The sequence below is a fragment of the Aethalodelphis obliquidens genome, unplaced genomic scaffold (genome assembly GCF_003676395.1).
Source record: "Aethalodelphis obliquidens isolate GAN/ISIS:26980383/991018 unplaced genomic scaffold, ASM367639v1 scaffold41, whole genome shotgun sequence".
NCBI classification, from domain to species: domain Eukaryota; kingdom Metazoa; phylum Chordata; class Mammalia; order Artiodactyla; family Delphinidae; genus Aethalodelphis; species Aethalodelphis obliquidens.
In genome coordinates this window covers 15,332,727-15,350,989 of record NW_020837985.1, presented here as the reverse complement: position 1 = coordinate 15,350,989, position 18,263 = coordinate 15,332,727, and the positions used below count along the sequence as shown (strand labels likewise).

At 53.2% G+C, this 18,263-nt stretch overlaps 1 protein-coding gene and 1 pseudogene across 1 annotated transcript in view; one reads left to right on the top strand and one right to left on the bottom strand.

Moving 5' to 3' along the window:
* SLC45A4 (solute carrier family 45 member 4) overlaps positions 1 to 18,263 on the top strand; it is a 73,737-nt gene that overhangs the window by 18,612 nt on the left and 36,862 nt on the right. The window lies entirely within an intron of this gene.
* Positions 7,586 to 8,300, bottom strand: LOC113633695 (40S ribosomal protein S3a pseudogene; annotated as a pseudogene).

The window sequence follows — 18,263 nt, the reverse complement described above, 5'->3', positions numbered from 1 at the left end:
ACCCTTGGCCCCCCCCAGAAGGCTCTGCATACAGCTCAGGACGTGCAGGGTCGTTTGGTGGTGAGGTTGTGGAGTTCGGATGTAGCAAGCTGTAAAGGAGCAGAGCTCAGGTGGTTGGGTGGTTGACCGATGATCCCCTGTACCTGCAGCCTGGCCAGAAACGCCTGCTGGCCGCCCGGCGCTGGTTCCACGCGGAGCCGGACCCAGGTCCCCTGCACCAGGCCCGCCCCGCTGGACTGGGCGGAGGCCGTCTGAACTTGTGCAGACCCTGTTCTGCCACCTCTCATTCTGGCCTCATCCAGCTTGTGCCACTTCCAGGCGGCCAGACAAACAGTAACCCTGGAGCCTTAGGCGGGAAAGAGACGCGTGCAGGCCCCAGACCTGCGGCCGCTTGCTCAGGCTCAAAGGCATAGCCGCCTCCACAGGGAAGGAGGTCGTCTGTTGCGTGCAGCCTGGGCCTTGGGCGATGAGGGGTGAAGTTGGCCACTCTGGAGGGCGAGGAAGGCGAGAGCAGAGGGACAGCAGAGGGGAGATGTGAGGGCGGGGTACCAGGAGGGCTGAGCCGAGACAACGTCCGAGGTGCCCCTCAGTCTGGCTACGCCTTGTGCTGGGGACAGAGGAGCAAGGGGCCTGGAAAGTCAGCGGGAGAGGGGGGAGTGAGTGATGCCCCCAGTGGGGGCAGGACAGCCTCGGGAGGGAGGAGGGGCCACAGGCTACAGGGAACTGTGTCACTGGTCACAGGTTGATGGGATGCGGCACACCTGTAGATCCTTCTTGTCGAGACAGGTGAGCACGCATATCGGGCTGTTGCGAGTTCACAGAGCCCCCCTCCAGCTCCGTTCAGGACAGACGGCCAGGTTTCAGAACTTTGAGGAGGCCCCGGTATGGGGGCACCTGGGAGGCCAGGAGGGGCCGGTGTCTCTGTCGCTGTCGTCCGGCACCCCGGCCTCCTGGCCTCGTTTCTCCTTTGAGGGTGGGGGAAGGGCTGCACCATGTCTGGCTCCTCCAAGCCGCCACCGTCTCTGACCTGGAGCCCGACGATTGTGGCTTCTTGTTCTGCTTCCAGAGGAGCTTCGTGGCCGTCCTCACATTTGCTCCAGGCTCCTTGAAGCCCCACGGCCCACCTGGGTGAACTCCGAGCTCTTGCCCTCCCAGCCCTGTGCGCCCCCGGTCTGCCTTGGGGCTCTGGACAGCACGCCTGACCCCCTCCCAGGCCTGCCCGCTGGGCTGTGCCGTCCACACGTGGGTGTCCCCATGGAGGGGAAGGGCGGGTCACGGTGGAGGGAGCGAACCCACCTGCTCTTGCTGGAAGCCCCGTGCCCGGTGGCTGCTGGGGGGCAGGCAGCGTGGACACAGGATACCGCGTGGTCTAGGCCAGGGCGCCTCCCCTCAAGGCACCTGAAAGTGGGGGTGGGAGGGTCAGAGGGAAACCCTCACCTAGACGTCCAGTTGCCCGCCCTGCTTTCCGCTCTCCCACTCTCCAGCACCTGTTTACACACCTCCTTGCTGGTCATCCTAGTGGTAGGGCAGGTACTGTGCAGGAGGCAGGGTTGTGGGTCTGCGGCTCGGGACCTTCCTTGACAGAGAGAGGCTGCACTTGGTTCTGCTAACTGAGTAGGACCCTCAACCTAAATTGTTTTACTAATAAATACTTATCTTTCCTAGTGACCATTCTGGGTAAAAATCCTCAGAAAACTGACGGCATCGTCATTATTAGATTACTTTTTAATTCTTCTGGGCCATTCAAACCAAACTTAAATTCTCAGTTAGCCGGTTCCCGGTTGTTTTGGTGATTTGTGTTCTTTAGGACTAAGTACCTGAACAGCGCATCCTCTGCAATGGAGGCGAACAAAGGGTTCCATTGGCCAGGGAGTTTTCAGCACAGTCTTCTCCGAATGTGATCAGAGGTGCCCGTCCTCTTCACAGCCCTGAAGCAGCAGCATTATTCCGCATCACTGCATTATTCTGCATGACGCATCGTGGCATTATTGCATCCCCCAAACTGTGTGTTGGTGTGGCCGCCACCTCCAGGTGTGGGATCTGCAGGCAGAATGTCTGAGTCACAGCTGTTACCAGCGGCTTGGCATCCACATCTCTGCACCGTTTCCTGCCATCGAGTTCAGAAGCTCAGCTCGTTTCCGGAGCACTTTGAGCTAACTCGTGGGATGCTGAGACTCTTGAGGCTGCCCTGCTCTGTCTCGGAGGGAGCATGGCGTCTGAGGAGCCAGGATGTGGGGGTCCAGGGCTGTGGGGCCCCGGCTGAGTCTTCTGTCCCACCCCTTTTGCAGCCACTCCCTGAGCCACCTGCTTCGGGGGGGCCTTTCGCGTCCCCTGGTGATGCCTTCGTCCCCCGTGCTGTGGCCGCCGTTGTGAGTTTGCATCCAGTTCCTGCTGAGTTTTAAGCTCACAGGCCCCCCGGGGGAAGTCAGGGTCAGTAACTTCTGGAGCCAGTCGTGGGAATTGGCCGCAGAGCTGTGCCGCGCGCCCACCCGACTTGGCCACGGGGGTGCTGACCGGCAGGGGTCCCTGGGCGTCGTGTTAGCCCGCCCTCCCCTGGCTGCTTGCGTTTGGCCACCCAGGCGACCTACCTGTCTGTCAAGAAATTAAGTTTAAATCACAGTTAAGCTGAAACGCTCCTTGTTCACTTTCACCCCAACGGTCATCTTAAAATCTCTCCTTTTAATTAACTCCATTTTCCCTGCCAGGGTGGTTTGCAGACAGAGTACCTGTCAGGGGCCCAGGAAGGGAAGCAGGGGCGCGGGGCCCAGGGCCCAGGGCACGGTGGCTTTTGCTCCCGTCCGGTTACTGCTGTTCCTTCTTTTTTTCTTTGTAAACCTGCTTCTTTGGCAGCTTTCACTTCTCATGTAGGCTAGTCCCAAGCTAATATTTATCCTGCGAAGTATCTTAAAAATGCTGGAGGGCGAGTTATTTTCTGAGAGCTTTATCAATCTTTGAAAGAGAGTCATTGTTACATTGATAAACTGAGGCACTGCCTACAATGGCCAGATTGTGTTTGAACTTGCAACCTTTAACGCAACAGTTAGTTTTTGTTAACAGATGGAATAGTGCTGGCTCTTCTTGTAAAGAGGTCTTTATCCTTGTGTTTTTTGTTTGTTACTGGCGTGCACTGGGAGAGGGGAGACCTGGCACAGGGGAGCTGGTTTTGTAATACATTCGGGTGTTACTCATTTTATGATTGGCAGGCTTTTTAGGAATGTGGACTTTTGTACTCAGAGCTCTCACTTTTTATGAATTGTCCCTTTAAAAGTGGAGGTGCCTCCTTCCAATGGGAATACTGGCCTCGCCATGCAGTCTTCAAAGACCTGACAGCGCGCAGGGAAGGAAGAGTGATATAAATAACAAGAATGTGCAGTAGGCGGTATTATTTGTGAGTGGTCACCAGGTTTCAGGTCTAAAGGAAAGCACACTGAGAGTGAACTTAAATAAAGAGCTTTCCTGAGGGTGTTATTTGTCAGTAAAAGGAACCACTTCTGGGTCTTCTCCAGAGCCCGTTTCCCCTACCTGGCAGCCCCGCTCGACTCTGGACTGGGTGGACTGGAGGCGGGGTGCTTCCTGGGGACAGGACGGTGCCAGGGGGCCCGTGTCCACACCCCGCCCGGTGGTCCAGGAGCGAGTGTTGGGTGCAGGCTCAAGTGAGCAGAGGTGAGTCCGGAAGTGGGTCCTGCAGCCTGGGCACAGGGACAGACGCGGGGACTCAGCGTGGCTGGGGGGGGGGGGGGGGATAAAGTCTGGAGACGGAGGTCCGGAAGGGAGTTTAAAACGTAGTTACTGGGGGCTGGGAGCCCGGTGAGGGCGCGGGGCCGGGCCGGTGTGGGCAGAGGGGACTCAGGTGGGCTGCCCTGGGGACCAGAGGTGGGGGCATGTGAGGTGCCGCCCGTGGTGCCCTGCCCTGCGGAGGTCTCAGTCAGCACCGAGCACTTCCTCCTGGTCAGGCGACTCGCTGTTCCTCTTTTGTCTCTTGTCGTTCTGTCTGCCTCTGTCCCTCCCTCCTGACTCACCCCCTGAGCTGCACACGGAGCTGCCGTGGCCTGAGGGGGGTCGGGAGGCAGTGTGTGTCCTGGGTCTTCCTGCTGCCTCCCCGTGGTCACACGGGTTCATCCCTGCCCATGCCCCAGCGTCCCTGTGGGTTCAGCATCCACGTTTAAACCACTGATGGTTGGCCGAATTGTTTGGGGGATGCACAGAGCTTCTACAGGGGAAAATGTGATTTCTTGCTCACATAACTCTCCAGGTCGTCTTCTAGGTGTCTCTCAAGCACTATACATCTCCTGAACTTTTTCTTCTCCCCCAGTGGAAACTCTGTACCTCTTAAATCAACCAATCTACCTATCTATCTATCTATTTATTTACCTATGGAGGGATTCCAGCTTTTCATTTTTCCCCTTTTACACAAAACAAAGTAGAAGAGATAAAGTAGGATTAAAACTGCAAAAGTAGTTAATTGGTAGAACACATATACACAGAAAAAATCCGGATAGGAAGAGAAGCTTATTTACAATGAGGAAGCACGTGCCTTGCGTTTATGTTTAATACATCTGGAAAGTCATCGTAAGCAGTAAGGTCCTGTGGTTAGTGCTGTGTGTTCTTAAATTTAACTCCTGTTTCTAGAGGTTGAAACGCAGGTTCTGGTATGAGGATGCTCTGCTGGGCTGACCTGAGGGAGGTGTGTGTGTGTGTGTGTGTGTGTGTGTGTGTGTGTGTGTGTGTGTGTGTGTGTGTGTGTGTGTGAGTCCAGGGTGCAGCGTAACTGATTCGTGGATGGGAAGTGAGTGCTGTGTTTAAAAAGCGGTGACTTAAGAGCATTATCTTTCGTTTTCAGTAGAGGTAAAATCTACTCTGTTTTGATCCCTCTCGTCTCACAGGCACATGCAGTGACTGTAATACACGTTCAGGTCATGCTGTCATGTGGCGTTTACATAACTAGATACAGTATGTTTATGTATTTGAGGATTCCATTGTGCCCAGGGAGGCTCGATTTTAACTATTTCCCCAGGTTTTAAATACTCTTGTGCTTCCCTCTCATAAACTTTTTTTTTTTTTTTTTGCGGTACGCGGGCTTTTCACTGCTGCGGCCTCTCCCGTTGCGGAGCACAGGCTCCGGACGCGCAGGCCCAGCGGCCATGGCTCACGGGCCCAGCTGCTCTGCGGCATGTGGGATCCTCCCGGACCGGGGCACGAACCCGTGTCCCCTGCGTCGGCAGGCGGACTCTCAACCACTGCACCACCGGGGTAGCCCCCCTCATGAACTTTTGTCCAGCTTAGTGGAAAGGTATCACTCTTTGGGCAATATCGGTGGTCATTCTTTGTATTTATGGTCTTACCTGTGGCTTCCTGACCATATTTGCATCCCAGTCACCACTGGATTGTGCCAGCATCAGGCACCCAGGTGGGGAGCCTGGTGGAGCTTGCTCGTCCCCCGGAACGGTAGAAGGAAGCACTTGTAGCCACATTTGGCAGCCCCTGTGTCGATTTGCACTGTGTGGTGTGGGGTATCGTTTTGCAGAAGGCAGCATATGTACTTCTGGCCCTGATTGTGTTAGGTGTGCTTGGAACCATCTAGCCCTTGCACCGGTGCTGGCGCTCACCTGGATGGCAGGTGCCTGGGAATTCTGGGCCTCCTTTTGGGCTCAGACTCTATTTCCCACTGCTGTGTTCTTTTCTGTTTTTTTAAAAATAAATTTATTTATTCATTTGTTTATTCTTGGCTGCATTGGGTCTTCTTTGCTGTGCGCGGGCTTTCTCTAGTTGCGGCGAGTGGGGGCTACTCTTTGTTGTGGTGCGTGGGCTTCTCATTGCGGTGGCTTCTCTTGTTGTGGAGCACGGGCTCTAGGCATGCGGTCTTCAGTAGTTGGAGCACGCGGGCTCAGGAGTTGTGGCACACAGGCTCAGGAGTTGTGGTGCGAGGGCTCTAGAGTGTAGGCTCAGTCCTGTGGTGCGCGGGCTTGGTTGTTCCACAGCATGTGGGATCTTCCTGGACCAGGGCTCGAACCCGTATCCCCTGCATTGGCAGGCGGGTTACTAACCACGGTGCCACCGGGGAAGCCCCCACTGCTGTGTGTTGGCTGTGTTCTCAGCTCCGGCAGGAGGCAGCCCCTAGATGGAGGGCAGTGCTTAGTCCTGGGGTGTCAGCACCCATGGTTAATGAATGAGAAAGAAAAGGGGCTTGTTGGTGTTTGCAGCCTTGGGCCTGGGGAGTCTGGTGCCCTCTGGGCTGCAGGCAGGGGAAGATGCTTTGTAACCCCTGGACAAGAAGTAGAGCTCCTCAATCCAAAGTGGACCTGTTTCAGACCTTGCTGCAGGGCTTTTCTGTCTTGCCAGCCACTCTTGGCCTGGAGAGAAAAGAGCTGACCCTGACTCCTTGCTGGTAGTCGAGGCTGACCATGAGTACCCCTGAGTGCAGTGCATTGTGGGCGAATCTGTGATGAACAAAGTAGGCGGTGGTGCAGCTAGGGGCGGGTGTCTGACGTCGGTCCAGTGGGGAGAAGGCTAAATAAAGCAGAGATAAATCTGAGCTCCAAGAGGGGCTATAGGTGTTAGCGAATGAAAAGCCCCGTGGTTGAGATTGGAAGCTGGAGTAGCCACCGAGTGCAGGGTCTCGCCAGGGACACAGGAGGGGGGAATAGCCTCCATGTACCAGAATGTTTGGGAGGGATCTGCTGTGTTCCTGGGTGCGGTTATAGAACAATCTTGAGTCACTTTATTGCTGGTGTCAGATTGGGGAAAGCTTCTGAGATGCTTCTTGGTGATCAGTTTCGAGTCCGTACCAGCTTTCCGTGGACCTGCCAGCAGCTCAGTGAGTCCACAGGTGGCTTTTCAAACCTGCCACCCCTGCCCCTCCTCTCCCATCCAACCCTCTCAGGCTGCGTGGCGTTGCAAACCTCTCTCTGCACTGTCTAGGCCATCTGAGATTCATCTTCGTTGTAGAACGCTCCTGAATATCATTCCACATATCAAGGTCTTATGTGATGTTTGGATGGGGCAACCGGAAAAATCTGTTACCTTTTTTTAAATTAAAAAATAATTTGGGGTTCTACAGAAGCAATAAGTGTAGATAGGTAGAGAGATAAAATGATGAATCACTCAGAATACCTCTGCATCCATGCCTTAAAAAAAAAAACTTAACGGGACCATAATGTGTACTTGACTTATAACCTGCTTCTTCCCCCCCCCGCCCCCCACAAGTAAGGTCTTTTATTTGTCACCATTAAAAGTCTGATTTTTTTTTTTTTGCGGTACGCTGGCGTCTCTCCCATTGCGGAGCACAGGCTCCAGACGCGCAGGCTCAGCGGCCATGGCTCATGGGCCCAGCCGCTCCACGGCATGTGGGATCTTCCCAGACCTGGGCACGAACCCGTGTCTACCGCATCGTCAGGCGGACTTTCAACCACTGCACCACCAGAGAAGCCCAAAAGTTTGATTTTTAAACAGATTCTTGGACTGGTGGCTCATATCCAACAGCTCGTTCAACTTTAGCACCTGTCTCATCCCCAGTAGCTTTTCCAGAACTACTACCTTCACCATGTAGCCCCATGAGTTTTCCCAATTCAAACTTGGGCTTCTTTAGATTTTTACTTTCCTAACAAAGACTTGATGGAGTGGATAAATAGATTGGCAGGCCTTTTTCTATGTCTTTTTCAATGCTGTCTGGAATCAGTTTATCGACCACCTCTTTCAAGTCATTTGTCTGCACCTCTCGGGTCACGATTTCCATCATCATCTTGCGGATCTGGTGGACCTGCTGGTGCCGGGCATAAGAGGTCTTCTGAATCTGATTGTTGCTTTTTTTAGTAAAACCCACACAGAATAGACGAAGCAAATAACCATCGGTAGTCTTGACATCAACATGAGGTTCAATCATGGTCCGCCATTTTTTGACCGTGGAGCACGTTTTGTTACAGGTAAGATAGTAAGATCCATGCCCTGGGAATTAGTCAGGGAGTTTTTGCCCTGAACATCCTCAGTAATAAGCTTGATTTTCTAAAGGCAACTTCATCATTCTGCAGATCAGCAAGGCTCACTGCAAGCACACGACCCTTGAGGCCATCAGATGTGATTTTGGTTCCGTGAGTTCTCGTGACTCGTGTTTTCCCAGTATTTCTTATATTGAACATAGCTGGTGCTTTCACATCACACTAATCTTTCTCAGAAAATGGGCCAGCCGCTGTCTTCTCGGCTCCCTCTTGACCGCCTTTCGTGAGGCGCTTGTTCTTTCTGACTGCCGTGGTGCTTGCTGCTCCGAGAGCCAAAAGGGCTATAATCTGCTTTTTTCTACCTAATTTTCAGCACGTTTCCATGTCAACAGGTAATCCCACAATGTGGATTTTGTGTCAGGATCTGCCTTACTTTATGTGACCAGGTCTTTTTTGGACACTTGCAGGTTTCTCGGTGGTGTAATCAGCATCCCTGTACAGGGCTTTGCTTTCCAGAGAGTTCCAAAGAGCAGAATTGCAGGATCAAAGGGCGTTTACATCTTAAGGCTTTTTATACATACTGAAAGCACTGCAGTTTTTTTTTAAAGAAGACCTTGGGAGTAGGAGTTTATTAATTAATTAATTTATTTTTGACTGTGTTGGGTCTTCGTTTCTGTGCGAGGGCTTTCTCTAGTTGTGGCGAACGGGGGCCACTCTTCATCGCGGTGCGCGGGCCTCTCACTGTCGCGGCCTCTCTCGTTGCGGAGCACAGGCTCCAGACGCGCAGGCTCAGTAATTGTGGCTCACGGGCCTAGTTGCTCCGCGGCATGTGGGATCCTCCCGGACCGGGGCACGAACCCGTGTCCCCTGCATCGGCAGGCGGACTCTCAACCACTGCACCACCAGGGAAGCCCCAGAAGTCATTTTTGATGGAGCCAGGACTGTCATGATTAATTGCACAGGTGATAGTACTGCTTACTTTGAGCACTTCAGCTTCCGGGGTCCCAGGAAAGCACTGGTTCTGAATAGCTGACCTTTCCAGGCAGCAGGGGGATTCAGGTACCAAACTGGGTTTCTTCCTCACAGAACATCGGGGGCCTCGCAGGTGAAGGGGTTACCCCTCTCTGTAGAGGGGAGGACCGATTCCGTGAGCTTGCAGTCTGATTGGCACCATTCGGGAAGCTCCCTCCTGCCCCCTCCCCCTTCGTGGCAGCTGTCCTGTGCGCTCCAGCCGGTTCCCTGAGCTGGGCCAAGGAAGCCACTGCCTTGCCTTCCCCTGTCCCCTGCCTGCAGTGGGCCTGAGGCCCAGCACAGGGGCTCCCCGATGGGGAATGTCCTTGGACCGCGCCTCCCTTTGGGTAAAACCGACTGTAGGTAACCATGAGTTGGTGGGAGGGTTTTTGAAGGGTGTAGAGACTTCACAAGGTCTGCAGTGTGGCTTTAGACCACGTTCTTGGTAGCTCAGCAGTGCCAGTCTGTCCTGTAAATGGTGCAGGCATGGCTCATCCCCTCTGTGTGGAGTCCTGACCTTCAGCCACATTCAGGTGTGCAAGGGTTGGGGCGGTGACTGCAGAATGCTGGGTGGTGGTGGTGGTGGTGGTGTTGTTTTAATTTATTTTATTTTTATTTATCTTTGGCTGCATTGGGTCTTTGTTGCTGTGCACAGGCTTTCTCTAGTTGCGACAAGGTGGGGCTATTCTTCATTGCGGTGTGCGGGCTTCTCATTGCAGTGGCTTCTCGTTGCGGAGCATGGGCTCTAGGCGCATGGACTTCAGTAATTGTGGCACGCGGTCTCAGTAGTTGTGGCTCGCGGGCTCTAGAGCTCAGGCTCGGTAGTTGTGGCGCATGGGCTTAGTTGCTCTGCAGCATGTGGGATCTTCCCGGACCAGGGCTCGAACCCGTGTCCCCTGCATTGGCAGGCGGATTCTTAACCACTGCACCACCAGGGAAGCCCCTGTTGTTTGTTTTTATGGTCTCAGAGAGTAAGAATGAATTTAACCCCAAACTAAAGCTGCGTATGTTCCCTTCATTCACCAAAATGTTACCTTTCAAAAAAAAACTAGTTTTGATTTTAACATTCCTCAAATATATTTCGTACTTCCTCTTTTGAAAAACATTGACATTTTGTGTTTACCTGACACATGGACCGTAATTCACATAATCCCATATTGTTAGACAGTTGAGTTGTCTCCAGTTCTCCTCTTGTAGCACCGCGTCCTTTTTTGCCTTAGGGTACACGGAGAGTCTGGAAACTGCTTTGATTTGATATCCCACGTAAGTACCATCAGAAGGGTTCATTACATCTCGGCAGTCTTTAGCGGTATCCCTTAATTCTACCCGTCTTTGAGGTCTATTCTTTTTCCTTTTCGTTTTGGCCGTGCCGTGAGGCTTGTGGGATCTTAGTTCCCCGAGCAGGGATTGAACCCGGGCCCACGGCCGTGAAAGTGCTGAGTCCTAACCACTGGACTGCCAGGGAATTCCTTGTTTTTGATTATATGTATGTAATGTGAGGAATCTTTCTTTTCATTTTTTTTTTTTTTTCTTTTCATTTTTTAAAAGTACCATTTGGTTGTTAGGAGTAGGCAGCTTGCCTGTCTCTTCCATATCGTGGATGACAGAACGTGCGTTTATTGGTACCTGGCCCTGCGCCTTAGATGAAGTAATGCGAAGTTTGGCATTTTAGGTGGACCCTGGAGCTCAGTTTTCCTAGGCTAGCTGGGCTTCCAGGAAACGCCCAGTTGAAAAGCATGCTGCTGTTTCCATGGTAGCCAAAGCTTCACTCTGACCCCAGCAGCTTAAACTAGCAAATTGATGCTAGAAGCATTCAGAAGAAGGGGAAGAAAAAAAAAACCTCTGGCAGCTTTTTAATTAGAAAACAAAAACCCTCCTACTCACCTGATTGTGCAAATGAAGGAAAACCATGTAAAGGTCAGAGGTGAAAAGTTAGGTGAGCGGGTCTTTCTGTGTTTTCCTAAGAAGGTAACTGTTGCAGAGAATGTTTCCTTTGGGGACAAAGCAGTGTGTCCTTGTTTCAGTGCAATTTCCTCCCACATGAGCTTTCTGGGTGTCGGATGCTAGGCCTCGCTTTCCTTCGCGTGCCGGGAACAGTTTGCTTTAGTGGAAGGTGAGGACGGATATTCTGTTCGGGAGCGTGCTGGAGTTCCGTCCTCATGCCGTGCCCTCTCGATTTTAGGAAGCAGGATAGATAGTATGTGCTTTGATAGGGTCCAATATTAAACGCGTCTTCTGTCATGTAAGCTGTCACTAGAGTTTGCCGAGTTTGCTTCCACGTGCTTTTCTGCTTATTTTAACCTGACACTGCTTTTAGATGGTCCGGAGCGGCAGCCGCCCTGTCCCCGGGGCAGAAGGGCAGGGGCAGCACGGAGTCCTGTATGGTGCTCTCTGTGCTGGCGGGGGGCGGGCAGGGGGCTCCCACACACCTGGCATCGGAGCTGACCGGGGCTCCCCCAAGGTCCTCCGGTGGAGGAGAGCCGAGCCTTCCTTGCTCCTTCTGGACTGGAGTCAGGAAGGGGGGCGCTGGCTCCCTGGTGCTTGTCATGAGCTCCACGCCACTCACCCCCTCGTCCTGCTGTAGGTTCCTTTCCTAAGAGATGATGCAGTCCTCCATGTCTGGGCAGGGCTGCAACCGTGCGGGACCTGCAGCTGTGCCCTGTCCCTGGAGGTCCTAGGAATTCTTGGTAGGAGTTCGTGGCTCTGTTGGCAATTCTGATGTTCCCTTTTTGGATGAAAAGGGGGCTTCTGGAGTTGGGTGTGCTGTCAGAGAAAACCCAAGGCCCTGGGAGTGGAGAGAGCCAAGCTGCCTGGCGTCCTTTCCATCAGCGCCCTGCCCTTGGCCGGTTGCTTCGCAACTGGAGGGTCATTGTTCTCAGGGGCCTCTTGGTACCCTTCCAGGAGGGCTCTGCCCCTGGTGCGCTTCACCGCTGTGGGTGCGCAGCTGGCCCAGTTCACCCAGCGTGCTGGGCGCACACGGATGGGCTCGGGCGTGCCTGCCAGACCCTCTGCAGGGAGCACCGTGGGCCGAGGCTCTTCCCCTCTGGTTTAGATGTGACCTCACTTGTCCTTTAGGTCCATCTGAGCCCCTGCCTCCCATCCTGCTCTCTGGGGTCACAGATGTTGGCCGGGGTGGGGGAATCAGAGGTGGTCCTCCTGCCGTGCTGGGGACCAGGAAGCCCAGGGCTGGCGGAAGCCCTTTTGATGCCTACAGATTACCTCTGAGGAGGCAGGGCCAGCGCTGGCCTCCCAGCTGCTCGGGCACGAGTCTGCTTAGACGTGTTAGATGTGTTGGCTCCACACAGGGCACCGGGAACCCCGACAGGCAGGACGGCGAGGGTTTGGGGTGCGCCACATGTAACCCCCAACAGTGAGAGCCACTGCTCTTGCCTCATTGAAGACAGTGATTCCTGAAGAATCCCACATAGGCGTGACATTGTGAGATGCTGTGATCTATCTGGGGTGGGGTGGGGGGGTGACTTTTAACAAGTAGTTCTGAAGTAGAGTGTGTATTTTGAAAGCTTACTTAAATTGCAATGTGCCAGTTTAAAGGCGCATAAAGAACGATCTCTACTATTCATTGGCATTGACACGTTGGCTTCTGCTTCCTATTCAAAAGAGCAATGGATTTTCCTCGAGCTCTGCAATTATCCTGCTCTCGTCTCTAAAGGGGGAGGGATTTCTAAAAGTTGGTTTTTCTTTTTTGAACGGAGTAATCATGCTTAGCCTGGTCCTCTGCCTTCTGTGCTTGCGAATTCATTATTATAAAGCCATCCGGGTGCCTGTGCCCCCCCAGAGTGACCCAAGCTGCTCCTCGGTTGGCCCGTGGATGGGCGGCCCAGGCGCACTTACCTCCTGCAGGGAGCGCCTTCTCCCTTCCCCGGGGTGCCAGGGTGGGAGAAAGGTTGGGATGCTGGTGTTGGGTGCCCCCCGGGTCTGATGGCTCCTGAAGGCAAAGAGAGGGCCCAGGCCACCTTCAAGGGTGCCGCGCTGCCAGGACCTTGACAGCCGGGACTGTCTGTCCTGCAGACACACAAGAGGGGCTGAGTCCACGGCTCTGAGAGCTCACAGTGGGTGTGGCGTGTGCCGAGAGCCGCCTTGCAGGGTGCCCTCTGGTTGAAGAGACCGGGCACTGTCTGGGGAGGGATCAGGGTGCAGGGCTGGGCTGTGTAGTCAACAGAAGAGAAGCCCAGGAGAAGCGAGCTGGATGCCTGCAGTGCCCAGGCCTGGGCTGTCTCTGCTCATTGCGGGCTACTCATCCCTTGGGAGGCGCTTTAATTAGACTGACTTGTTCCGGTGTAGCAGTAGTTTCATCCCCTGGCGCCCTGGGGCCCCTTTCCAGATTTCTTTCCATTCAGTCTCTTAATACTCTGAATAGTTGACAGACACACATATGCACGCACAAGGACACACAGTCACATCCCTCCTCGTCCCCCCCACCCCGACTTCACAGCAGACAGATGGAAAGGAGCACAAGTCAAAGGGGGCGTCAGGTCTGGCGGGCGTCACGCTCGGTTTCTGAAGTGTCCTTGACTAGGTCTCGTGACACAGAACGCTCAAAGGCTGGGTTATGAAGAGGTAAGTCGTAGATCAGCTTTTGGTCATTTCTATCTAGAGGGGCAGTGCGCTGGCCGGCCGGGACCCTCGAGAGCGAAGGGGGCGTGGCCGCCGGTGTGCCTGCAGCCAGTGGCTCACACTTGCAGCGAGTTGGCCTACGGGTTCTTGGGCCCTTCCGCAGAGTTCTGTCTCGGGGGGCCCAGGAGAACCCAGGGATCTACTTGTTTCAGATTCAGTGTCTCAGTCCATTCGGCTGCCGTAACAGAATGCCGCAGACGGGGGAAGTCTGCCTTGGGGGGCCTGCTTCCTGGTTCATAGATGTCTCTGGGGTCTCATAAGAGCACTGATCTCATTCACGGGGCTCTGCCCTCATAACCCGGTCACCTCCTGGAGGCCCCGCCTCCTAAGCCATCACCTTGGAGGGTAGGGTTTCAACGTGCGTATCTGAGGGGGACACAGACGTTCAGGCCAGAGCACACACTAATCCACATGGATGTTGGGCCGTGTGTTAAACATGTCTAGTTTAAGTCTATGTTAATTTTATAATTCTTTAGCCCAAATACGCTAGACTAGAGGCACATTTGAGTGAGCGATCACAGGAAAGTGACACACATAAAACCTGAGGCAGGTCGATTCGCAACTGGATAGTTTCAGGTGTGAGAAAGGGTCCCCAAGTCATGGCACGACCACCTCTTCATGCCTTTCTGGTCAGATGTTTTTGACTGTGTCTTCTGTTTTTCTAATGTAAGGACACAACATTTAAAAAAAATAAACTTTATTTTTTAGAACAGCTTTAGGTCCACAGCAAAATTTAGCATAAAGCACAGAGTCCCTCCTGTAAACCCCCATCCTCAGACACACACAGCCTCCCCCATTACCAGCTCCCCCCGCCAGCGCGGTGTGTTTGGTAAATGGTTGATCCTCCATCCACACGTCCTAATCCTCGGGAGCCCAGCGCTGACGCTGAGGTCGCTCTTGGGTACGTTCCTGGGTTCCTGGGTTTGCACTGCACTCCACACGTGCGGTGCCGTGTATCTGCCATTAGATAGTGGTGGTTTCACTGCCCTAAACATCTGTGCTCATTCTTTCCACCCTCATGCCACACACACGGCGGGTGGCAACCACTGGTCCTTTTACTGTTTCCGTAGTTTTGCCTTTTCCAGAATGTCATGTAGTCGGAATCCTCTAGCGTGTGGCTTTCTCAGGTTGGCTTCTGTCACTTAGTAATGTGCGTTTAAGGCTTCTCCATGGCTTTTCATGGTTTGATGGCTCATTTCTTTTTAGTGCTGGATACTGTTTCATTGATGTATTTATTGATTCACCTACTGCAGGACATCTTGGTTGTTTCCAAGTTTTGGGCATTATGAATAAAGCTGCTGTAAACATCCATGTGCAGGTTTTTGTGTGGACCTAAGTTTTCAGCTCCTTTGGGCAAATACCAAGGAGCACGATGGCTGGATCGCATGGTAAGAGTGTGTTTAGTTTTGGAAGAAGCTACCAAACTGTCTTCCAAAGTGGCTGCACCATGTTGCGTTCCCACCAGCAGTGAACGAGGGTTCCTGTTGCTCCACAGACTCGCCAGCGTTCGGTGGTGTCAGCGCTCTGGACTTTGGCCATTCTAATAGGCGTAGAGTGGTATCTCATTGTTTTAATTTGCATTTCCCTGATGTCAGATGATATGCAGCATCTTTTCAGGTGCTTATCTGCCATCTCCGTGTCCCCTTTGGTGAGGTGTGTGTTCAGGTCTTTGGCCCATCCTTTTTTGTTTGTTTAAAATGTAAATGTATTTATTTATTTATTTTTGGCTGCGTTGCCGCTGCGTGTGGGCTTTCTCTAGTTGCAGCGAGCGGGGGCTTCTCATCATGGTGGCTTCTCGTTGTGGAGCACAGGCTCTAGGCATGCGGGTTTCAGTAGTTGTAGCACGTGGGCTCAGTAGTTGTGGCTCATGGGCTCTAGAGCGCAGGCCCAGTAGTTGTGGCACACGGGCTTAGTTGTCCCGCGGCATGTGGGATCTTAGTTCCCTGACCGGGGATCGAACCCACGTCCCCTGCCTTGGTAGGCAGATTCTTAACCACCGGACCACCAGGGACGTCCCGAGAGGAAATAACTTTATAAACAAATTTACCAGAATGTTTTTTCTTTCTTATCAAGGGTGCTTTGACCTTGCTTGATTTGATGTTATACCTTTTTAGCTCTTGGTCCAAAAGCTGGTCTTCTGTGTGGTATGCAGGTGTCGTTGGTCCGGCTTCCCCGGCTTCTGTGTCGACCTAGATTAGTGTTGTGTGCTGCAGAGAGTTAGGACAGGCAGATGCGCTCAGCTGAGGCTAGTGGTTGGCGATGTCTCATGAAGATGCTAGCAGTTGTAGTGGATTTTCCGAGGGTAGAGATGCCTGCTTTAAAGGGTGCGTGCACAAAGCCACCAGGCACCGCGCAGCCTGCGCCGCCCGTCTCCCGTGCCTGGAAGGCTGCACGCACGCCTGCACGTGCGGGCCCGTGAAGGGCACAAACGTGCGTTAACCCCCCTTCGTCCGTTTTCCAGCACGTGTGGGTCACTGACCTTCGTTACCGCATTCACACAGAGTATTGTGATTGTCATGTAGCCTCTTCACTGTAACTGAAGCTGGGATTGCCTGTCAAAAATTAGTCTGGGGGCTTCCCTGGTGGCGCAGTGGTTGAGAGTCCGCCGCTGATGCAGGGGACACGCGTTCGTGCCCCGGTCCGGGAGGATCCCACATGCCACGGAGCGGCTGGGCCCGTGAGCCATGGCCGCTGAGCCTGCGCATCCGGAGCCTGTGCTCCGCAACGGGAGAGGCCACAGCAGTGAGAGGCCCACGTACCGCAAAAAAAAAAAAAAAAAAAAAAAATTATTCTGCAGTTAACTTTCTGATGACGTGACACAGCAAATGGTAGGAAGTCACGTGCTTTGGCACGAGTTACCCTTAAATTAGAAACAGGACAGTAGGGGAAGTTGTTGATTGGAACAGTTGTAGTTTCACTTGTCTCAGTGCACCTGCGAATCATAACCAAATCGTTTTCAGTGACAGCCCGGCAGGCCCTGCGGCAGGCTCCAGGGTGAAACCTGTCTTCGGAGGTCGTCTGGTTTCTTTGAAGAGCAGACGCCGGAACAGGTCACAACGCACACTTCTCCACACTTTTCGGCAGCTCAAGAGGAGGCCCTTAGGAACACGCAGCTGCCAGTGCTTTCGGGAAGCAGCAGCTAATCCTCCTTGCATTGCTTCAGGCTGTTGTCATTTAGCTTGGGCATGTGTTTTTACATTAGGTGCTTCAGAAGAGAGCATTTTCATGGCTTTAGGTATTATATAGTTAACAACACCAGCCTTTGTATGAAATAGCTTCCTTAAAGGAAACAGTTTGCCTGCTGTAAGATTGCTTCACGGCACCATGTCATGAGCAGCGAATCTGGTTTTGTGTGTCCCTTCGGTCCCCTGGGCGTGGTGACACCCTGAGCGCAGGCGTCCTTACTCCACTCACGCCTTCCTTTTCTTCTTCTCAAAGCTGCCCTCCTTCCCTTTTCTGGCAGAGCAGAGCACTGATGTCCTCAGTGGGGCCATCTGTCTTGGGGCCCTCAAGACAGAGTAAGGGTGGGAAGCTATAAAGGGAAGGCTTTCAGAGCCCAGGAAAGGTGCCTGCATGCCCCCTGGGTCCCTGTCCCACGCCCCGAGCAGGTGCTGTGCTTAGTTCAGACTGGGCCGGGGGTGGGGGTGGGGGGCGAGTCCAATTCTCCATTCAGGTAAGCGGGGGACTAGATGCATGTTGGTAATGGTTAGATTTGCTGTTAATTTGGTTATAGTCTCCCTTTCCTCCATTTTCACTCAGTTAAAGAACTAGGTTATCAAATTAAAGTATAAAAATCGCTAGCATTCACTTGATGGGAAGGGACTCACATGGACTTTCCAGGGCATTGGAAATGTTCTGTGTCTCCACATAAACTAGTCAAAACTGATTGAATGGTACCTTTTCACCGAGTATAAATTATACCTGAGGAAATGAACAAGCACTCCTCCCCTTCACGTATGCAAACCAACCAGTTGGAAAATACAAAGGAAGAGAGCATCCCGTCTACAGTGGCCACAAAAAAGATAAAATAATTAGGAAGAAACTTAACAAGAAATGTGCAAAACTGTAGAAGGAATCTTTTGACATCCTCCCGAAAGGCACTGGGGTGGACTGGGGTACATGGAGAAACTGCCCTAAGGATGGCAGTTCTCCCTCGGCTAGTTTATAAAATCAGTGGAATCTCACTGAAAATACCAACAGCCCCCCTCCGCCCCCCGAGCTAGTCAAGCTCTTAAAGGTCACACACTCATGAAGCTCTTGCAAATAAAAAGGCAGGAGTGAAAAGGAGAGCTCTGGGAAGAGAAGCTACAGAGGGAAGTGGCTCCCCAGACCTCAGGACCTGCTGGCGGCTCTGTCCTTGCATAGTGCCTTGCTGGGTGCAGGCAGACGGGCTCGCGGGACGGAGAGAACCGGGGATGAACCGAGACATACAGACCCAGCGCAGACGGAGTCAGCGTGAGATGATAAGGGAGAAATCTGCAAGTGCTGGGAGTGGGCTTGTGAATGAATCACGTCGAGACAACCTCACGGCCATTGGGAAGATGGGCCACAGCGAGGGTGGAGGGCCCTCCTGCCCTGCAGGCTGAGTTCTTCCCTCTGCCCCCCTCCCCCGCCAGAAACAGCGTCAGGGCAGGATCTGGATGCTGGACGAGCCCCCCAACAGGTCACAGCCCCGCCCCAGCCCTG